The sequence below is a fragment of the Astyanax mexicanus genome, chromosome 7 (genome assembly GCF_023375975.1).
Source record: "Astyanax mexicanus isolate ESR-SI-001 chromosome 7, AstMex3_surface, whole genome shotgun sequence".
Classification (NCBI taxonomy): domain Eukaryota; kingdom Metazoa; phylum Chordata; class Actinopteri; order Characiformes; family Acestrorhamphidae; genus Astyanax; species Astyanax mexicanus.
The window spans coordinates 45,986,706-46,009,302 of NC_064414.1; positions in this window are offsets into that span (position 1 = coordinate 45,986,706).

Consider the following 22,597-nt stretch of genomic DNA (forward strand, 5'->3'; position numbering starts at 1 on the left):
CTCACTTCCACAGACACAAAAAGTATGTTCGACAAATACCAAAGCTGAGTTTGAAGTGTCCAAAAATGCATCTTCAGCCTATGCTATGTGTCACACGTAGTCTGTCTGCTTCTCATGTCTTTGTTATTCTAAGGTCTGTGTTACCTCCCTGTGTGTTTGTACGTCTGTCACGGCTGTGTATATCCCGTCTGTTATTTAGTCTCCCGGTCTCTGAGTTTCGGTTTGGTTTATGTTTTGTTTTCTGTTCTATAATAAATGTTACTTGCATTAGCGTCCGCTCTCCTCGTCCTGCCTTCACACTCAGCGTTACAGAAGAACCGACCACAAAAAGACCATGGACGCTGCAAGTTACCTGTATTACGGATCCAGGCTGGCGATCCGACCCACTCCATTCTCTCGTGCCGCTCAGGAGGAGTATGGGACTGAAGACTCCTCCACTTCCCGGCGCCGGAGGAGAAAAGGGAGGCGGCGGCACTCTCAGCGTGCTCAGAGTTCCTGCCGGCCGGAAGAAGAATCCTTCCGGAGGGAGGATTTTCTTAGGGGGGCGCTAAGGATCGGTGCAGTGAGCCTCGGGTCGAGCCATGAGTGCCCGAGGCAGAGGACGCGCAGCCCGTGGGACTTCCTGGGATGTGCTCCCAGTAGCTCCGAGGAGGAGGAGGAGCTCTACCCTGCACCAGCCCGTACTCCATGGCCGTATTCCCTGGCGGCTGAGAAGCCGCGCTCAGTGACTTTCGCGGCCGAGATGCCGCGCTCCGAGAATCCCGCGGCCGAGACGCCGCGCTCCGTGAAGCCAGCAGATGGGACGCCACGCTCTGTGACTCCCGTGGCTCATCCGCGCTCCGAGAATCCCGCGGCCGAGACGCCGCGCTCCGAGAATCCCGTGGCTGAGACGCCGAGCTCCGAGAATCCCGCGGACGAGACGCCGCGCTCCAAGAATCCCGCGGACGAGACGCCGCTCTCCGAGAAACCCGCGGCTGAGACGCCGCGCTCCAAGAATCCCGCGGCCGAGACGCCCCGCTCCGAGAATCCCGCGGACGAGACACCGCGCTCCAAGAATCCCGCGGACGAGTCGCTGCGCTCCGAGAGGCCCGCGGATGGGAAGCCACGCTTCGTAACTCCAGTGGCTCATCCGCGCTCCTCGACTCCTGCCACCCCTGAACATGAATGTGGTGCTCCAGCACCAGCAGTGCCTGCGGCTCCGGCCGTTCCTGTACCTGCTCCTAGAACAATGTTTGGTCCCAAGCCCAGTGTTCCCAGGCCTGCCCCGAGGCCTCCTGACTTTGGCCCCAGAACTGTGCCCAGGCTGTCCCCACAGACTTTGATTAATCCCGGGCACCCTCCTGTGTTGTTAGTACCCTTGACCCTTCCTATTTTAGTTCCAGTTCCTGTCTGTGTTCCGGTACCCATGTCCAGTAATGTCTCTGTTCCTGTCACGGTGTTTGTGTCCGTCCCTGTCGTGGTTTTTGTCCCTGTTCCTCTGTTCAGTCCTGTTCACTCTACTCTCCCGTCAGTGTCTCCTGTTCACTCTCCGTTCCAGTCTCCGTTCATGTCCAATGTCCAGTCCCCTGTCCAGTCAGTATCCCAGTCTGATGCCCAGTCCTCTGTCCAGTCTCTGTTCTCATCCCTTGTCCAGTCTTTGTTTATGTCCCCTGCCTTGTCTGCATCCCTGCCCAAAGTCCAGTCCACAGCTACATCCCCAGCTCAGTCCACTGTCCAGTCTCCTTTCCAGTTTCCAGTCCAGCCTTGTGTCCTGTCCCCAGTTCAGTCTCAGTATCTAGTTATGCCACATCAGGTCTCCGTCTACAGTCCAGTCTGTTTCCCCGTCTAGGTCTAGTCTCCAGTCCCAGCTTTTCTCCCCAGTCCAGTCTGTGTTTCAGTTTCCTGTCCCGTCCTTTGGCCAGTCTCCTCTCGTCTGTACTCAGTCTTAGTCTTGTTAAGTATCCTGTTGTGTTTTCCACCCTCTCTTGCCCAGCTCCTGGGGATCTGTTTTTACGCGCCCCGGGAGTTGCGCGTTAAAGGGGGGGTTCTGTCACACGTAGTCTGTCTGCTTCTCATGTCTTTGTTATTCTAAGGTCTGTGTTACCTCCCTGTGCGTTTGTACGTCTGTCACGGCTGTGTATATCCCGTCTGTTATTTAGTCTCCCGGTCTCTGAGTTTCGGTTTGGTTTATGTTTTGTTTTCTGTTCTATAATAAATGTTACTTGCATTAGCGTCCGCTCTCCTCTTCCTGCCTTCACACTCAGCGTTACACTATGAAGATGCAAAACATGTGACCAATAAAATGAGTGAGTAGTTACACATATACTGTATGTATTAAATGTATTAGCCAACATAGCAGCATGTGAAGGACAATCATGTGAGTATTTGAAATGTTTATACTGTAATGTGATACAAAATGATATAAAACATATTAAAATAATAAAATACACACATTAAAGAAATTTGAGAACAATATTTAAGGTATTGGACCTCTACTGGGCAGATTTGTGAAATGTTTATTATGTGATGACACATGCTATACATGCTGTAATACAATTAAACACATTTTAAACAAAATGACAAAAAAGAAAACAAAGTCCAATTGGTCAGAAAAAAAACAACAAGACAGAGTGCATTAAAAACAAGATTATCTTCAGTAGACTGACAAAAAAAATCAACAATAGTTTGCAGTAAGAGAGGTCAGCACATGCAGAGAGGCTGATTGGTCTCTTTCTCTGCAAAGATATCTCATGCTCAATGGTGTCATTATGGTCAAAATTTCTTAGCACAACTGGGCCTCACACTCCACACACCTTCTCAGAAAATGTTAGCTAAATGTTAATTTAGACACTATTGTAAGATTGACCTTTACTCTACTTATTAATGTGTAGTTGTACAGTGCTGAGGCTTACACATCTCTGCATAATCTGCAGAATAGCTGTTACCATGACTCTGCAAATTAGCTGTGATTATAACTTAATTACCCTGAATAGAGTTGATCACTTCAGTGAATCAAATCAGTTTACATACATAAAATAAAATATATGATCATTCACAACAAATTAAACAATATCAATAAATGGAATAAAAATATAGAGAGAACTCAGTAATAAGCTTGGCTTAGAAAGAAGAAACTATATAGCAGTTTTATAGAAACAATACCAAAATAATATTATTTAAAGGATAATGACAGGATGATACAATATAATATGACTGGACGACTGAAATAAAAAGTGAAATAAAAATGTGACACTTTCAGGCTTTCCAACTGTCCCGCTGACTGCTACTCAATGTTTCTTAATTCACCTCTCTTAGTACCTTTGGTCGTATGTTCTCCTTCAACCAATCAGACAAAGTTCCATATTTCTAGTCACCTGACTATTAGATTTCCTTTACATGTTGATACTTATTTACTCAGGTGTATATATAGTTGGGAATGGACAATGTAAAAATATCAAAAGCACTGCAAAAGAGGAAGTTTACCTGCCCTCTGCAAATAGAGCAACGGCTGCACAAGCCCAGCACAAACGAGTAAATACTTGTACATTATAAGGCCGTTCCATATTTGAGAATCAGATAAAAGATCATATATAATTATGAATATGACCACTGGACCATAAGTAATAAGTACATTTATCAGGATGATCAGAATCACCAAGAAAGCTTTTTTCTTCATGCGGTTTGCTTCTACATCTTTTGCAGTCCATTTCTCACCCGGCCCAGGCCGTCTCAGAGCCTTAAGCACTGCTATAGAGCAGAAACCTTTAATACAAAAGAACAATAAGTAGAGCGGCAGCAGCATATAATGAAACATTACTCTTACTGGTGGTATTGGAGCATAAGCACTGATTCCCAACCCTATTAACCAGACAACTGCTGAAGATATCACTCTGTATTTTAGAGGTTTAAACTTCAGGAAGACGACCGGATAAACCACTGCCACGTAACGCTCCACACAGACACAGCACTGAAAGAGGGGTCGACCAACGCTACTAAACGCTGCAAAAAAAGTGACAATGTAATGAAAAGGACCTGCGTAATCTTTTTTTAATAAACAATATACAATGGCAGGCACAGCTTTGGAGCAAACAACGATTTCATAGACAGAGAGATTGAGAGCGAAGAACTCTGGTACTACTCCACTTCCTGCACCAGTTGTGATCAGCCACACAACGTATGAGTTTAGTGGTAGACCAACAACAAGGATTAATGTGTTGAGTCCGATATAAGGATAGAATTCTGCTTGATCAATTTCATTATAACTGCTCGGGAGGGACCATGAAGAGTTCATAACTGTCCGTGACTTGTCAGCATCACCACATTGCCGAAGAGGGTAAAATAAAAGAAATTCAAAAGGTTAGAAAATACTGTATTCAAATTTCATTAAACGGGTGAATCACATCTACAATAACACTTTATTATAAATGTTGGGAAATTCTATGTTTATCTTCTCTTGCAATCTCTTACAATCAAGTAAGATACACGGTATGTTCAGAAGTATTGTAACACCCTATTTAATTGGTAAATTGAAATGTATATACAATATATATACTCTCCCTGTATAGTTTTTCAGTTCACATCCTCTACAGACATGCTTCTGCACTTTCCCTCTAAATATGCAATATATATATTTAAGTTTGTTTAATGTAGATTATTTGTTTGCTTATTTAAAATAAAAAACACTACAAAAATGTGTGCCTGTGTGTGCTGTTGTGAGCTACTTACTTTTAAATTCTGTTATTTAGGAAGGTGAATTCTGCACTAGAAATCTTGCCCAAGGATCCTCACTGTTCTGGAATTTTGTGTTTGGCTGGCTGGAGAACTGAACCTTATTCTGGCAGGAGAATGTCAGTGCTGGTATTCTCTAGACTACACCATGTGGCGTTATATAATAATACCATTTTGGAAGGAGGAGCATGCCTGAGGCCCCTCCTCTTAATTTAACATCCTATAAAAATAATCTCTACCTTGTTCACAGGTACATAAGTCTTTACAAACCATCAGCCCATCTTCTCACTTTTTAAATCTCTGTTATCTCTCCTGCAATGCTCCAATTTTCAGAAAAAGAGGACTGTCTTACTACTACAAGCAGAAGCACCTGAAATCACAAGCTAATATCATGGCCTAAACTTGTATATGCGATGTACACAGATCAAGTCTAATTGAGAATAGTCCACCAAGAGCATCCTGTGGGCAGCGTCCTGTATCCCCTTTGGGAGAAGAAATGCCAAATAAAGAATGGTGAAAAAAAAGTAGATTCAAGTATATTAAGCATTGTTATGATGTAGTGCACTAAAGTGTTCTTTCAGCCACATTATTAATCAGTATATTTAAAGAGTGCTAAAATGTAACAACGTTTTTGTACTTATTATACCTTAATTGTATAAAAATAGAACAAAAGTTACTGTACTATTTACTGAGTACTAAAATGTAACTATTTTAAATATACTTAAGTAACATTTAAACATACTACTTCATGTATGTTACCACATATTTTAAATATGCTTACAGTAAAATTATAATACCTTTAATGAGTATTACAATTGTATCACTACTATACACTGAGTATATTAGAAATGTACTAAGAATTGATGTTAAAAATATTTACATTAGAGTACAAATATGCTCCTTGTTCCTGTCTTTTGTAAGTAGCACACTTCTAATATACTTGTTACACTAGAAGTAATAATGTTACAGTACATTAAACTAATCGGCATGCACTCTTCTTTCTGATGGTGGTATAGGTTTTAGATATATAATCCTGAAGTTGCTGTATACAACTTTTACAGTAAGTCTAGTCCCTGTGTTATATCATTTACTGATCAGAAAAAATAAGCCCAATAATACATCAATTACATCACAGGCACTTACTTGCTGGAGGAGGGACAATGTTAGTGAGTGGCTAACAGTGTAGTGTAGTGTATGACAAAAACACACATTTGTTCAAAAAATAATTTAATTATTTTTTTAAACAAACAAACAAACAAAAAAACAATCTTAATAAACAAATATTGAGCTAAATTGACAAATAATATAATATAAAAACAAATACATGTAAGGGTTCAGCTTGTGCTACCAGCAGAGGGCCAAGGCAAAAATGTATGTAAGAGATGATCAGTGCAAACCAGGAACACCTGTTGGCACTGATATATAAGGCAATGGTAAGGAATACACCCTTGTGACACCTTTTTAGATGAGTGATTGGTAACAGAGGGTATTGAAAAGGAAAGGAAATGAAAAGAAAGTAAAGGAAAATACAACAAAAAAAGAAAAAAAAGGAAGCTAAAAATAAGATCATAAATTAAGCCAAAGGCTTACTTAAGAAAGCAGATAGATCTTTAAAAAAACACACAAAAGAAAAGGACAAAGGCTGCTTTAATGTCTTTCCTTTTTTAAGTTTGTTTGTCTGTCCTTCGATGGCCTTTCCCACCTTTTTTCCTTCTTGTTTTAGGGGGTGTAATTCCAGCTAGCTTAGTGCAGTGGTAGAGCAGCACTGACAAAGTTGTTGGTTCAAGCCCTGCTATTAACAATGCCTCTCACACAGTTAAAAGCATATACTGTCCCTGCTTCATCCTATCACTATAAATCTTCATATCAGCAGACAATTATGATAAGGTAGAATTTCCTCTTTGGGCTTGGGTCCAGTCCTTGATTGTCTCGTGATAGCACAGGTGCTAACTTGTTAAATGGGAGATATTAAAACATTGTAACTGTCTTTCAATTTGCAGTTTAGAATCTGTGCTAAGGCAGCAAAAAATCACATGACAAACAAATTAGCCGGAAGTTGCTGTTATACTACTTTTGTGCATGAAAATGGAGAATATTCTGGAGGTCAGTGTAAAATTCCTAAACCGCTGTATGTACAAAAAAGGCTGCACAAAAGCGACCATCATGCAGATAAAAACGCTGATCATCCAGAATACCCTGAAATCTTCCAGTGGAACAGAAGTATACAAAATCCCTGCTAAAAATAAAGGACCATAATTAATAATCATGGCCACTGTGAGTATCAGAATATGAGTAATCGCCCTTCTCTTCATGAGGTTGGCCTCCTCTCTCTGCCTACCCCTCTCTCCTGGCCTTGGAACCTTCAGAGCTCGAACCACAGCTAAACAGCAGAACAATTTAACAATGAGGAAGAGTGAATAATGTGGCAGAATAACACAAAGAAACAGGTGCAATTCACCTGAAGATAACTCAAACATACAGAATGTACCAAAGCCAGCCAGCATCAGCCAAACAACAGCAGAAGATGCAAACCTGTAGCTCAGAGGTTTGCTCTTCAGGTACGTGACAGGATAGATCACCGCCACATAACGCTCCACACAGATCAAACTCAGAAACAGAGGCCGGCCAAAGACTGGTATTACTGTGATAAAACACATAAAATAAGATTCTGCAGGAACAGAATACAAACAAAAAACTACCAGATTACTCAAGCAATATAAGATCTCTCCACAAGCAAGGTTGAGGCTGAATAAATCTGACGCAAATCCAGTGGCTTTCTCTGTTAACATAAGCCACAATATATAGCAATTGACTGGAAGACCAATGATGACAGTAATGACATTGCCAAAAACATAGACGTTGAAAAGCCAGGTGGTATCGTCTGTAAGATTTTTGGGATTAAGCTGCTCAGATGCAGTTAAATTCATCTTCTCTTCACCTCTTCTGTGAGCCGTCACAGGGAATGTTCCATTATGATCAGAGGAGGACCCAGAAATAATCCAGATGATCTAGACAAGAATAAAAAAAATACACAAATTTAGTGACAAGGTACTAAACACCACCTTACTCACACAGATAGATAGATGATACTTACATCAAGTGCATGCCTGACAGAACAGCTACAGTATTCAGGAACAGCCAAAATTTTGTTTCAGGAAAAGCTGAGGTGAGCAAAATGACCTGGATGGTCTGTTTCAGATGCAAGACATCTGTAGGGCGGTTCCTGATTGTCATATTAAAATCACATTTGATATGATAAATTGAAGCACATATTAACAGTTTAATTAAATTGCTTTAAAATATCTTCAACTTATCTTTAAATTGATGTTATGTTCAGTGGCCAATATATCTAATAAAAATATATTAAACAAAACATTTAATACATTTTATACCTTTAATGTACAGTTATGTCTTTTACAGAGCCAGGTAGAGTGTTTGCATTTTAGGGGGTTAATACAGCTGAATGTATGGATTACTTTATATTTATGTTGAAATATGAAAATATTAAATCTCATAACTAACTTTAAATGTCTTACGCCTCTCTTCTCTCTGTATGTTCCTCTCTCTTTCACTCTCACTCCACCTATGTGTGTACCACCAAATAATTCACCTATAAATCTCTTTCATTATAATCTTTTCTTCTTCCTTTTCATATTTTGCATGAATGGTTATTGAGCATGGTTTACAAAGCACAATCTGTGTTTAAATATACAATTAAATAAATGTATTTGAATGTAAATAAAATCACATAGTGATGAATTTAGATTGTTTATTTTTTTTTTTACAATTAAAAATCCAAAGTTTCAGTGTTTAGAGGGAACAATGAGATTATTAATTATATGAGATGATATATTAATATATACAGCTCTCTCTTTCTTACTGTGCATATATATATATATTTTACTTTACTTATACTTCCCTCTTAACTAGTTTAAATACCCCAATTTAAACCGGTGCATCCTCCCCACATCTACACAGCAAAATCTAAATACACAGGACTCAATAACAATGCGACCAAATAGTAACAGCACACAGCTTCAATCAAAAAAAACTAGCACCCCAAATCATGTGAGAAATGCTCACCGTATTTGCCGGCTTGGAGCGGGAGTCGTCGTGCTGAAGCTGTGTCGTCACAGATGTCAGTCTGATGGTCCCTGTTCGGGCGCCAAAGAATTGTCGTTTACCGCTGTCTCTTTGCTGTGAAGATGCTTGAAGATGAGGACGAAGACACCGCAGACATTGCCTTAAGTGTAATACAATTATTTATTACAAAAGACTAAGACAATATCTTCAAGGCTTCCTAGGCCAGCCTTGGAGAGAGATGATTTCCCGGTTCAATGTTCCCTGCTCTCTCCCCCTCCCCATATATAGGGTGTTATGGTATACATCTGGAAACACTAAAGCATACATAGCCATACACAGTCATAGGCGGAGTCTACCTAAAGAATAATTACATACATGAAAAGTGTGAAGAGAAATTAAGAGAATATAAAGAAAACACATATGCTGAAAATATACTATATATATACATATATACAGTGGCATCAAGTGGGTGGAATGTATCATGGGGCAAGTGAAATCAGCTCTGGAAAATGTTTAAAAGGCAAATTGATATAACTAGACAACTGGGTCAGATCATCACCGAAACATAAATGCAGTGGTCAGTACCTACCAAAGGTGGCCCAAGACAAGGTTAAGGGTCACCTAAAGCTTATTGATGCTCATGAAGGCCCAATCTTAAAACTTACAGGATTTGCTGCACAGAATGCCTTCAGAGGCCTGGTGAAGTCCATGCCTCAAATAACCATATGTGGGACTACTCTGTATTGGAGAGGTAAAACTAATCATTGGTGTGTGTGTGTATATATACACTTATGTTTATTTTTACATAGAACAATATACTGGACATTCTTCAGGTATGTAGTGTGTGTAAATATATTTAATGATTGGACTAGCTGTTGGCCTGATCAGTGTGCAGGCTTCTGACATAATAAACTGATTTCTAATTTCAATAGCAAATCATGTATGACAGCATGAAATTCCACATTTATTCTACAGGTGTGGGACAATTTTAGGGTGCTTGACCTTTTTTGCTTGACCGTTTAAAGCTGTGCTCTGCCCAGATTTCCCCTGTCCCCTCCTCTCTCAAATCAGTTTAAGATAAAGGGTTGAGTGGTCAAACATAGAATGTTAATGCATTTCTGGGAGGCTGGATAGGTGTTTTGATAAAAACGTAAAAATGTGGTAAGAGGTAATGTACATTATATTGAGCACTTTGTTCTTTCGTTAGCTGTGGGGTCATAATTTCAATAAAATGGTTTAAGCATTATGAAAAACACTTCTATATTTATCTATATCTATATCAATAGCATTTATTTATAAGTTGAGCTTCAGTGAATAAGACAGTATTATTAAGTGAAGCATTTGATTGTAGAGTTTAAATACAGTCTTGGATTCCATCATTGGCCCATGACATAAGTCTGTGCATCATTATGTCATCATCCACCACTCGTTATTTGGGTGTGAAAACATGCAAAACTATATTTGCATGAACCATCATTTGCATGAACCAAACATTGCTTTTTCCACCTTGAAGAATATGAAAAAAAAAACTTTTTACACTGTTCTCTGAGAATTCTGCACATTTAATTAACATTTGAAACGAGACATTTTTAATCAAGAACTGCCATCAACAAAAAAATGTTTCAAATTGCAAATTCAAATTACTTTTTGATGTTTGGGATCTGACAATAATAGGGTCCAAGTATGGGGGGTTCATTGTGAATGCTTTAATCCTGCCTTTGCTGGGGAGCAACAAACTGCCCAGCCTCTCATTGCAGGGCTTCCAACTGGCATTTTTCAGCAGGATAATGCTCATCCACACAAAGCCAGTGTTCTTCGGAAATAGTCTCGCCAGGTTGCAACACTTCCTTGGCCTGCCTGGTTGCCAATCCAGCACTTATTACACTAGGGTAGCCCACAACTGTGTAGGATCTGCAGGCCCAACTGCAACATCTGTGGACAATTGTTCTGTTGTATGACATCTGAAGATAGATAATAGATAGAGATAGCCCAATAAGGTACTAAATTCTCCTTTCAATTCTACATTTGTCTCCATATACCTGTTCCCTATAACATGTAATCACTTTGGACACACCTTCTCATTCAGTGTTTTTCTTTCTTTATCTATTTCATTTATTTTCTACATTGTATATTAATATTACAGATGTTAACACACTTAAAGGACACATTTGAAGGACACAATCTCCTGATCTAAACCTAATTATCTGAGATGGTGATTTGAGGTGATTTGGGATGAGCTGGAGCTTCACAGCATGAAGAAAAAAGCAGCAACTATTGCTCAGCACCTCCAGGAACCTCCAGGGGACTCTCCCTCATGAAGACACTGAGATTAAAATACCAAGAGTGTGCAGATCTGTCCTCAAAGATAAATAATGAAAGTTGTAGTGTTCATAAGAGCTTTTTAAAGTTTTTAAGAAGTACCACAACATTAGGTGATAAGAAATATTTTATTATTGTCCATTTTTACAGGGAGCAGGGAAGTAGATAACATGAAATGAAGATAAAAGGAGGCTTAATATCAATACATTATTATTTACAAAATACAGTTTCAGTTTAGTGATGTGCATGACCTGTATTTACTCCTTAGCCCAAACTTGGACACGTTTTAAGAGCACTGGGTGAAATTAGTTTCCCGATTCTGTGCAGATACAGCAAAGGCTGCACAAGCCCTGAAAGCATGAGTAAGTAGTGGTACATTGAAAAACCCTCCAACCTCTGGTTATCAGATAAAGAATCATATGAAAATATAATAATGACTACTGGACCATAGGTAATAATCATAGACACCAGGATGAAGAGAATCACCCAGAAAGCTTTTTTCTTCATGCGGTTTGCTTCTGCATCTTTTGCAGTCCATTTCTCCTCATTAAACTATGTTATAAGATATTTTGGCACTATTTTTTTCCCAAACACGGTGTACAATGATACTGGTCATTATCACATTTTTAGCTTCATCATTCTTAATACATCCTTTATTGGGGACAGGTCAGGACTGCAGAAAGACCAGTACAATATCCATACTCCTTTTTTCTGCTGTCATGCTTTTGTAATGTGTGCTGCGTGTGGTTTTGCATCATCTTGTTGAAAAATGCACAGACATTCCTGTAAAAGATGTGAACTTGAAGGCAGGGTATGTTGCTCTAAGATCTTAATGGAAATTATTTTAGAACCCATAAGGCTTCTGTTTTACACAGCAAAGTTTAAACGGTTTAGTGTATGTAGCTCTGTTTTTTTCACGCTTGATATAGGTTTGCCTTGCCATTCATGCACTGATATTCCTCATGATACCTTGAATGGTATAATGAAATTATACATTATAAGGGAGGAAATATACAAACCTTTTAATATTTTTTCCTGCATTTATTAGGAGCTGAAGATCCTCTGCTTATCGTTGCTTCTCAAAGACTCATTCTTTCCTGGATACTACTTTTGCATTTTATATTGGTACTTTGTACCAAATCATGATTACAATTACCTGTCACAGCAATGTTTCTTTTTTGTTTTACTTTATTACTAGCCCCAAAGTTCCTCTGTGCTAACTTTCGGGATATGTTGCAGGCCTGAAATGCAGGAATAGATGTATATTAATAGATGAAATAAAGTTGAGCACACAAAACATAGCATCGGGTTCATACTGTCTGTATTTAAATAAAATACTGTCCCAACCTTTTCTAATTTGTGTGTATAACATTTAGGTTCTAAAATGAGTGAGTCTTTCGTTCAGTCAGTTTGTTAACAAAAATATTAACGTATTTTGATTATAAAACATAGTTTAAGCACAGTCATGTATTTTTTGTGATTTAATTATTGGTAGTGTAAAGTCCATGAAATAAATATGTGATATAAATCACTTTACCACTCATTTGTACAGCGTGAAAACATGTAAAACTATTTTTGCATGAACCATCATCAGTTCATAAATTAAACACTGTTTTGTTTACCATAAACAATATGAAAAAATCACTTTCATCATTCTGTGAGCTTTCTGCCTGTCATGTGAAACAAGACTGGTTTAAATCATTTTTTTAATCGCATGGAAAATCACCAGCAAACATTTAAAAATAAATTGAAAATAATAAAAAAACAATGTGCAGAGTGACAAAAAATATTTTATTCCATCTGCCACATGTGGGATGTGACCAGATTTTCTAGCCACATTTGGCTCAGAACTATTTAGGAATTATTAAAACTCGTAAGTACTCAGTTGATCTTTCCAGTACATTAAGGACATTTTTGCATTGGTCTCAAATAAAGAATCTGCATCCACGAATAATTCTGAGTTTGTTTGGAGGAGGGGCTTATTTTTACTATTTTGATTTAATACATAAGAAATTTTTCCAAAGCGTGGAATGATGTGGGCAACTCCATGCATCATTTATCTGTGTGTAGGTTTGCTAAAGCTTTGGCCATTAATTGTTTTTTATTTGTATTTTTATTGGATACAAACACTCTAGCTAGAGCAAACTCTTGAGGTATTGGGATGTTCTGCATTTTACATTGCAGGAGCTCCTCCAAACAAGCAGCAGTTTTAGTATGAGAAGATGTTTCTCCATGCAGACCAGTTTATTATCATGCTGTCAGTGTGGCTTTATTAGATATAATATATTATTATACTGCGTCATGTTGTAAAAATCAATTACACAACTCCACACTTATGCAATAGGAGCGGATAGCTTCCACATCAGAGTCAAATTGAAGAAAACCTAAAACACTGATTTCCAGAGAGACCAAAGATTGGTCTCTGAATAAATGAGGTTAACATCACAGCATGTTTCTAGCATTTGTTCGTAAAAAGGATTGTATACAGTCAGGTTTTTTCTCCACATCTCTTTTAATTGTTTATTAAATCAAAGTAATGAAATACAACATTTACTACATTGTCAAAAAAAACAAAAAAACACAGAGACCAAGCAGTTACCTAAGGTAGCCTGGGGGAATCACTACACACTGATGGTGGGTTTTAGAAAATTGGAGACACTTCCAGTATGCAAATAGATTGTGCCAGAAGCCAATGGAAAAGAAGCTACCAATAACAAGAAACTAAACTCAGTATTTGTAAGTTGATTCAAGTCAAAGATCTCTGTTTGAATGTACTCAAAATAGTTGAGTAATGTTCGGAAATATCGATAACACCTTAAAATAAGACTACCTTTACAAAGGGTTAATAAATGGTTTACAATTAGTTTATTAATGGTTACTAATTAGGTTGTAAATGCCTTAAAAATCATTAATAATCAGTTATAACACATATGTAGAAAGGGCAACAATATAAATGGCTGTGAGTTCACTATTTGGCAAACAGGTCATATGTATGTGTTATAACTGATTATTAATGATTTTTAAGGAATTTACAACCTAATTAGTAACCATTAATAAACTAATTGTAAACCATTTATAAACCCTTTATAAAGGAAGTCCTATTTTAAAGTGGTACCAGAATATCCAACTTTTATTTATTTAACATAAAACAAGCTTAATTTTTTTGAGTTCAGACAAATAGTGGGTTTATAGAGTACAAACAAACAAATAAGAATCAAAATTATTCCTACATGTGGTAAATGAATGGAAGCTGCAAAGTAACTCTACTATTTTGTACTGGTCAAAATAATTGACACAATAGGTGTAGAACAATATTAAAAACACTGTAAAAAAGGAAGTTTTCCTGTCCTGTGCAGATACAGCAAAGGCTGCACAAGCCCACAGAGTGTCATTATGTAGGAGTACACTGTTGTGCCATCCCACTGCTGGTGCACAGATAACGAATCATACATAATAATATACATGATCAGAGGGCCATACGTAAGAATCATGGTCACCAGGATGATCAGAATCACCCAGAAAGCTTTTTTCTTCATGCGGTTTGCTTCTGCATCTTTTGCAGTCCATTTCTCACCCGGCCCAGGCCGTCTCAGAGCCTTAAGCACTGCTATAGAGCAGAACATTTTAATGCAAAGCAAAAATAAGTATAGTGGCAGCAGAATATAATATAACGTTATTCTCACTGGTGGTATTGGAGCATAAGCACTGATTACTAACATTATTAACCAGACAGCTGCTGAAGACATCACTCTGTATTTTAGAGGTTTAAATTTCAGGAAGACGACCGGATAAACCACTGCCACGTAACGCTCCACACAGACACAGCACTGAAAGAGGGGTCGGCCAACACCTAGAACTGTTGATAAGAAAGTAACAGAATAGTTCAGATAAAAATTTATTTCATGTCTATACAAAACAAATAAAGTGGCAGGCACAGTCTTGAAACAAGCAATCGTTTCACACACAGAGAGGTTGAGAGCGAAGATCTCTGGCACTACTCCACATCTTGCACCAGTTGTGATCAGCCACACCACGTAGACATTGAGTGGTAGTCCGAAAATAAGGATGAATATGCTGTTGAAGATAGAATTAAAGGCTATGGTGTATGTCTCATTATAACTGGTTGGAAAAGTCAGTGAAGAGTTCATAACTGTCTCTTGGGTTGGGCTCAGACAGAGGTGGAAATCTAGAAGAAAAATTGGGCTTAGTATTCATTGTACAATTGGGGGGCAATGTAAATATTAGAATTCTATTATTTTAATGAATAATATTTTTTTTTCTCACAAATTTTCCCATTCACTAGCAATGCACCCAACACTTGGGTTCCTATCTTACACCCTGTGCAAGGTGCAAAACAAATACTCATTGCTATCTTACACCCCGAGAACAGTCTATTTTGCTAAACAACATTATATCAGAATTTATTACCCAGATAGAACAAGATGCCACAGCTGCTTCAGATCATAGTGACAGCGCTATAGTCTGCTGAACCACCCAGACCCCCATGTTAATATTATTAAATTAGAGATTTAATATATCTTTTAAAGTTTAGTGAGGTTTGTGGTAATTGGATTAGAACCAGAATTGGGCTCCCTTGGTCAAGAATTAGTTCAATAGTTTTTAAACTTTTCATTTATGTAGAAAAAACACACATTTTGTTAATTAATCGCTATCAGTATGTATAATTTACTGTGTATATACACTCAATTTACTCTGTATATTATACTGTGTATATTTACTCAATTACTTCCTGTTATTGACCATGAGCTACTACAGCTGGTAAGTCTGAAGTGCTCAAATAAGTAGGTTTTTACAACACTGATTGACTTGGCTCACATAGAGTGAGTCTTAAGCAGTCAAATTCTTGATAGTCCAACACATTCATGTTCATCTGAAACATATTGATTTTTTGGTACCACTTTAAAATAAGACTCCTTTTATAAAGGGGTTATAAATAGTTTATAAAGGAGTTTATTAATAATTGTTAATTAGGTCATAAACCATTAATAAGCAGTTACAACACTTTAATAAGAAGGGCAACAGTGGCCTGTCACTTACAAAATAGTGATTTCACATTTATTTATACTGATAAACCTCAGATCTTACTAGATACTTATCTTACTTTGTTTTTTTTCTTAAGTCATCATTTACATTTCTGTTAATAACTTAATTCATTTATTTGATAATGAATGATTTACTGGACATGAATGATAACTTATTATCATTCATTTAACTAACTAATAACATATTAAATGACTAAACTGACTTTCTATATTATTTTATTAGATATGTTAAAAAAAGTCATTGGCACTGTTCTTTCTATTTATGTGTTTATTAAGTGCTTATTAATGTTTTTAAAATATTTACAACCTAATTTAATAATAAACCATTTATAAACCCTTTATAATGGAGCACTATTTTAAAGTGGTACCGAATTTTATTGTATTTTTTTGTGATATGTCAGTTGAGCTGCACAAGTAATCATAGCTTTCTATAAAGTCTAATTCCCTCTATATAAACATAAAATTAAAACAATAAGTATTTTAGTTATTATTAATGAAGTACACAGAAGAAAAAAATCTCCTGACATTATTTTACAATCTTAAAAGACCCCAGAATGAAAACGTGTACTTTCTTTCTTATTAGATATTAGATATAACAGTTCAGAATAATAATATAACAAATTCTTAGAATGTTATGGAATTATTAAATACTTACATATCTACTCACAGCTGATATTTTATAATGTGTTTAGAGTTTAAACATCAGTGTTTATAGTAACTATTTGTATAGTTAAAGTAAAGTACCTAAGTATTGATCTGTAAAGTTTTTATAATGTCACAAAAATAGTTTAATAACAGCTAATCTACCTGGTTCTGCTGTCTGATGGATGAATGGATGGATGAACTCCTGTATAATGGACAATACTCATAGCTGAACATTTGTATGGGTGCAAAGTATTTAATATTAATGAAGAAATGTACTAAATCAGTCATTGTAGTCAATAGCCAAGTCAAATATTTTTATTTAAGCAAAAGGACAATGTGTGACTAATATTGACATAGTAAATTTATCTGCACACACTTTGACCACATATTAATAAAATGCTGTTTTTTTTTAACGTGCCCATTTTTTAAAAATATCATTTTTAATATCTATCCTGTTTAATGACTTTGGAATTTCCATTTTAAACTAGGACAGTGTGACTTTTTAAAGTGCTTTATAAAGTTTTTAATCTCAGTCAGAGATTCCATGAAACTGCACAGGATAAATCAGTGTTACATACTTTTTTCAGTTATTTACAAAGTGTAAATACACAAAAATGCTATATTTGTATGATCAATCATCAATTTATGAATCAAATTGCATGTTTAGTCCATCCAAGTATTAAAATGACTGTATTTTCTTAATACTTAATGCTATGTATTATTTTTAAGTGAAACAAATATAAATAAAAGTCAAAAGTCTGACTGAGAGTAGAGAATGTAATCACTCTGTTTACACAAATGCTTAAATGTTTAAACACATGTTACTTATTAACCAATTTTACTTACAAACTGTATAAACAGCATGTAACAAGTTGAGTCAAGTCAAGAGGCTTTTATTGCTATTATGTCTGAGTACAGGTACAAAGTGTAATCAAATTACGTTTATCTGGAACCATAGTGCAACATGAAACAACAAACAATAGACAACATTAAGTGCAATGTGTAATGATAGTAATAATTAATTTAATTTACCACAATTAAGTTATGAAGCAAGGACAACATTTGCATAATAAAATACATTGTTAAGTAAATAACAGCACATATTCAACATTTTGTTCAAAAGTAATATATAGTTTTTGTATATTCTCTATATTGGGGATATTTCAACAGCCTGATCTTTAATCTTATGTTGTGTTCAGTACAAATGCAAAAAAAAAATACATGCAAATACATGAATTTATATTGTGAAGCATTTTAATTGATCAAATTATTATTTGCTGCACAAAGGTGCTGTAAGTACACACTTTTTGTTGGTTTTATTTACATAGTTACCATAGTATTCCAACAAGACATGTTTCTTACATTTGTGCATAAAAACTTACAACATTGTATTTAAACCTATATTTTAGCATGTCTAAATTATGTGTAATATGTAATATCATTACTTATTTACCATTTATTTGCTATTTATTTACTGGTAACATATGTGCAATACCAGTGATCACTGCATACAAACACAAATACATTCTTAAGAAGCATGTTTTTTTCAAAAATGTAGTTTTTAAAATTCATATTTCTTTGGATTTTTTATATTGTACTTTTTCTGGCTCTTCTCTTCTATTTTGTCCTCTGCACTGCTGTAACATTGCAAATTTCCCAACTGTGGAACAAATAATTTCTCTTATATCTCTCCGGGGCAATGTTACATACACCTAAATGAAATTTAAATATTTAAAATAGTATAGGAGTAAATAAAATGACCACAAATAAGTAATCAGAAATGTGTATATAAAAAAGGCTAGACTTTAGGGCAAGGCAAGTCTTTTAGGCCAGCCTTGAAAAAATGGCTACCTATTTGTTTAACCTCCAATGCATTTTCATAAAATCAATACATTTATTACTAAAAGCGCACCCCAAGAAATTTTTAACGTTTTGTCCATGTTGTGCTTTTTTCACAGTACAGCTTCTTTCCACTGGTGGTGCTGTTAAGCCATATAGAACAACCTGTCTGCCATGTACTTGAGAAAGAATTGAGAAAACAGTGTCACTACAAATACTTTCATCCTGCTTTCATCCATATAAAACTTTTTATAAAACTTTTAAAAATGATTTTATGGACAGAAACTCATGCAGAAAATATATGAATTTCACATTCTACTGTGGTTAGGTTTAGATTGTAGCTGTAGGTAGTTTAATTTGAGGTTATGTGCAGATTCCAGTAAAGTTAGGTTGAGGTGGAGGTATATGTAAAACGTGGTATAAGTCACAGGTTAAGTTTGGATTGAGGCATACGTTAAGTTTATGTTGAGCATATGCACACTGGTAAAATTATATTTTGTGCACATAGTTTGAATCCTGAAATGATATTTTATTTGCATATTGCTTGTACAAGTTCCTTTTGAAACCAGGATTAAATCTTGTTGTTTTCATGAAATATTTAATACCACATTATACTTAAAATCAGGTTATATTTCATCTCATAGGTGATTACTCTATTTTGTCTATGACTATTGTGGTAGGCCCCTGGGGTTAGGGGCGTGACCGCTGTGACCCGGAAGGAGGAAGCTCACAGAGATACACAGACACGGGGATTAAATGAACTCAAATCATACCTTTATTGGCTTGAAAATGCCCTCCACCACACCCAGAATAAACTTAAAACATAACTCAGCCCAATGGGGCTCTAGAGTCCGTAGAATTACTTAGTTTTTACTTTAAAGGCTAAATACGAGTCCGCGCAGCCTCAGCCCCCAGCTCCTCAGTGAGAGTTCTTTCTGATGGCGGAGGCTGAGTATATATGCCTGTCTCAACTGGCGGCTCAATCAGCCCTCATGCGGGCCAGCTGAGACAGGCATGGCTTTGCGCTCTGGCGTGGGGCGGACCGACAACTCCCCCGCCTCCTCACGCCACAGTCCCTCCCCCTAAGCTTCCAGCCACCAGGGTCGAAGGTGAGGCGTGACCTGGTGACTGGAGCGAACGAAGAGAGGCGGGCTGAGGAGAGCGGGGGATGCCGTTCGTTCGCTTGGGCCCTCCCCTCCAGAGAGAGACCCGTGGAGATGGCAGCCCACCTCCCAGCCTCCGTCCCCCAGACTCGCGCAGCGGCGGCTGTCGGTAGCGCCGTGGCGGCTCTCGGCAGCGCCGTGGCGGGAGGTGCGGCGGCTCTCGGCAGCGCCGCGACAGGTGGAGCGGCTGCTCGGGGCACCGGGACCGGTGGAGCGGCTGCTCGGGGCACCGGGACAGGTGGAGCGGCTGCTCGGGGCACCAGGACAGGTGGAGCAGCTGCTCGGGGCACCGGGACAGGTGGAGCGGCTGCTCTCGGCACCGGGACAGGTGGAGCGGCTGCTCTCGGCACCGGGACTTGTGGAGCGGCTGCTCTCGGCACCAGGACAGGTGGAGTGGCGGCTCGTGGCACCGGGGCTGACTGAGTGGCGGCTCTCGGTAGCGCCGGGGCTTGCGGAGCGGCGGCTCTCGGTAGCGCCGGGGCTTGCGGAGCGGCGGCTCTCGGTAGCGCCGGGGCTTGTGGAGCGGCGGCTCTCGGTAGCGCCGGGGCTTGTGGAGCGGCGGCTTGTGGAGCGGCGGCTCTCGGTAGCGCCGGGGCTTGTGGAGCGGCGGCTCTCGGTAGCGCCGGGGCTTGATCGGCCTCACTCTTGTCAGGGCCGTTCTCCCCCCTCCATGACTCCGACTCGGTCGCCGAAGAGTTTCGCGGGAGAGGCGGGGCGGAGTCGGACTTTAGCCCGGGCAGAGAGGCGCAGAACTCGTCCTCCTCCTCCGGGAAGACGCAGCAGCAGCAGAAGTCCGGGCCGGTGTGAGCGCAGTCCGCCTCGCGGTGTCTGGGCTCCGGACACCACTCGCACCAGCCGAGCTCGGGGCGAGGCGTCCACTGCTGCTGCAGCCGCCTCTCGCTGGCGTCCTCCCACCGCTGACGGAGCCACTCCGGCAGGAGAGAGGAGAAGGGGAAATCCCCAGCGTCACCGCTGCAGAGCGATGGAGAGAAGCTGGGGGAAGGCTCTGGCTCGAGGAGTAGGGAGGCGAAGGGGAATTCCCCGGCGTCCTCACAGAACAGCGGTGAGTAGCCGGGGGCGGGCCTCCCTTTTTTCCTCCGGCGAGGCATTTTTATTTTTATTTTTTCTTTTTTATTTTTTTTTATTTTTTTTTTTTAGAAAAAAAAAAAGGCAAAACGAAACTGAGGTGTGGCTTCGGGCAGCCAAACAAAGGCACGACTTGAGTCCACCACAGAGTATATATGCCTGTCTCAACTGGCGGCTCAATCAGCCCTCATGCGGGCCAGCTGAGACAGGCATGGCTTTGCGCTCTGGCGTGGGGCGGACCCACAACTCCCCCGCCTCCTCACGCCACACTATTATAAGTGATAAAATATTTATGTGTTCATAGACAATTAAGCTACAAATTAGACAACACATTAGTTGTCTAATAGTTTTGGGTTTGGCAGCATTATTTACATACAGAAATGTAATAATATTGATTCACCATTTTTTATATAATACAGCTCACATTTTTAGAGGGTTAGTACCGTGTACATAGAGTAAGAACAGTTTTCCTTTTTTTTTCTTTACGTATGTGTATTAGTGTGCATGAACAGCCTCTAAAAATGTGTGCACAAAAGAATGTGCACAAAAATGTTTTTTAAAAGATTGTTAAGCATCCAGCCCTACAGATGTAAAGGAAAGCATGAACATAACCAGTTAACAATGATATGGAGTAACAAATACACCAGAGTTTCTCAAAGATTTTCTCTGGAACAACACTTTGGATATGTCCTGCTAAAATTACAGGACAGTATTGAATAACAGTGGTCACTGTGATTATTAGAATTATGCTAACTGCTTTTCTCTTTGCCTGATTAGCCTCATCTCTCTCCTTCCCTTTCTGACCTGGTCCTGGATGCTTCAGTGCCCTGACTACAGCTAAACAGCAGAAGAGTTTAATAATGAGGAAAACTGACCAAATTGGGAGGATAACAGGAATGAAGGGGTAAGGTTTTCCTAAGGAAAGAAATAGACAGATTCCACAAAAGCCAAGAACTCCCATCCATGCAGCAGCAGAACATGCCAGCCTGTATCTCAGAGGCTTGTACTTCAGGAAAGTGACAGGATGGACCACCGCCATGTAACGCTCCACACAGATCAAACAGAGGAACAGAGGACGACCACACATGAATACTCCCCCCATGAAAACTACTAATGGTGTAAATTCTAAACAGACAAAACTAAGAACGTAGAACAAACAGCGTATGCAGATGAGCATCTCGTTAACAGTCAGATTGAGGCTGAAAAACTCAGACACAACTGCACTTCCTTTTCTCATCAAAATAAGCCACAAGACGTAAGAATTGATCTGTAAACCCACAACAAAATTGATTCCATAAAGAGGAACGTACATGAGGTGTGTGTATCCTGCCCACTGAGGGATATTTGTGGCATTTCTAAAAAGGTTTGAGATGGTTGTGCTGGAAAGCTCATCAGAGACGTTCATCTTCAGACTGTTTATCCCTTCTCAAGGTAAAATATGAAATCTGAAATGAAATTGCATGTGAATATGACACCAAATATAATAAAACAACCAGTCTGTTCTCATAATTTATGGGTTTGTAGCTTCCTGGATAGGTGTTGCACAGTATGTACAGTACTCAGCGAAACTACAAGCACACATAGCATTCCATTCATTATTAGCAACACAAAAAGTCTGAAACTTTCAGATTTTAGCAAAACTAGTTTCTTCTCCACCACCCTGAGGTTCACTTAGAAGTTGTAGTATTTTTA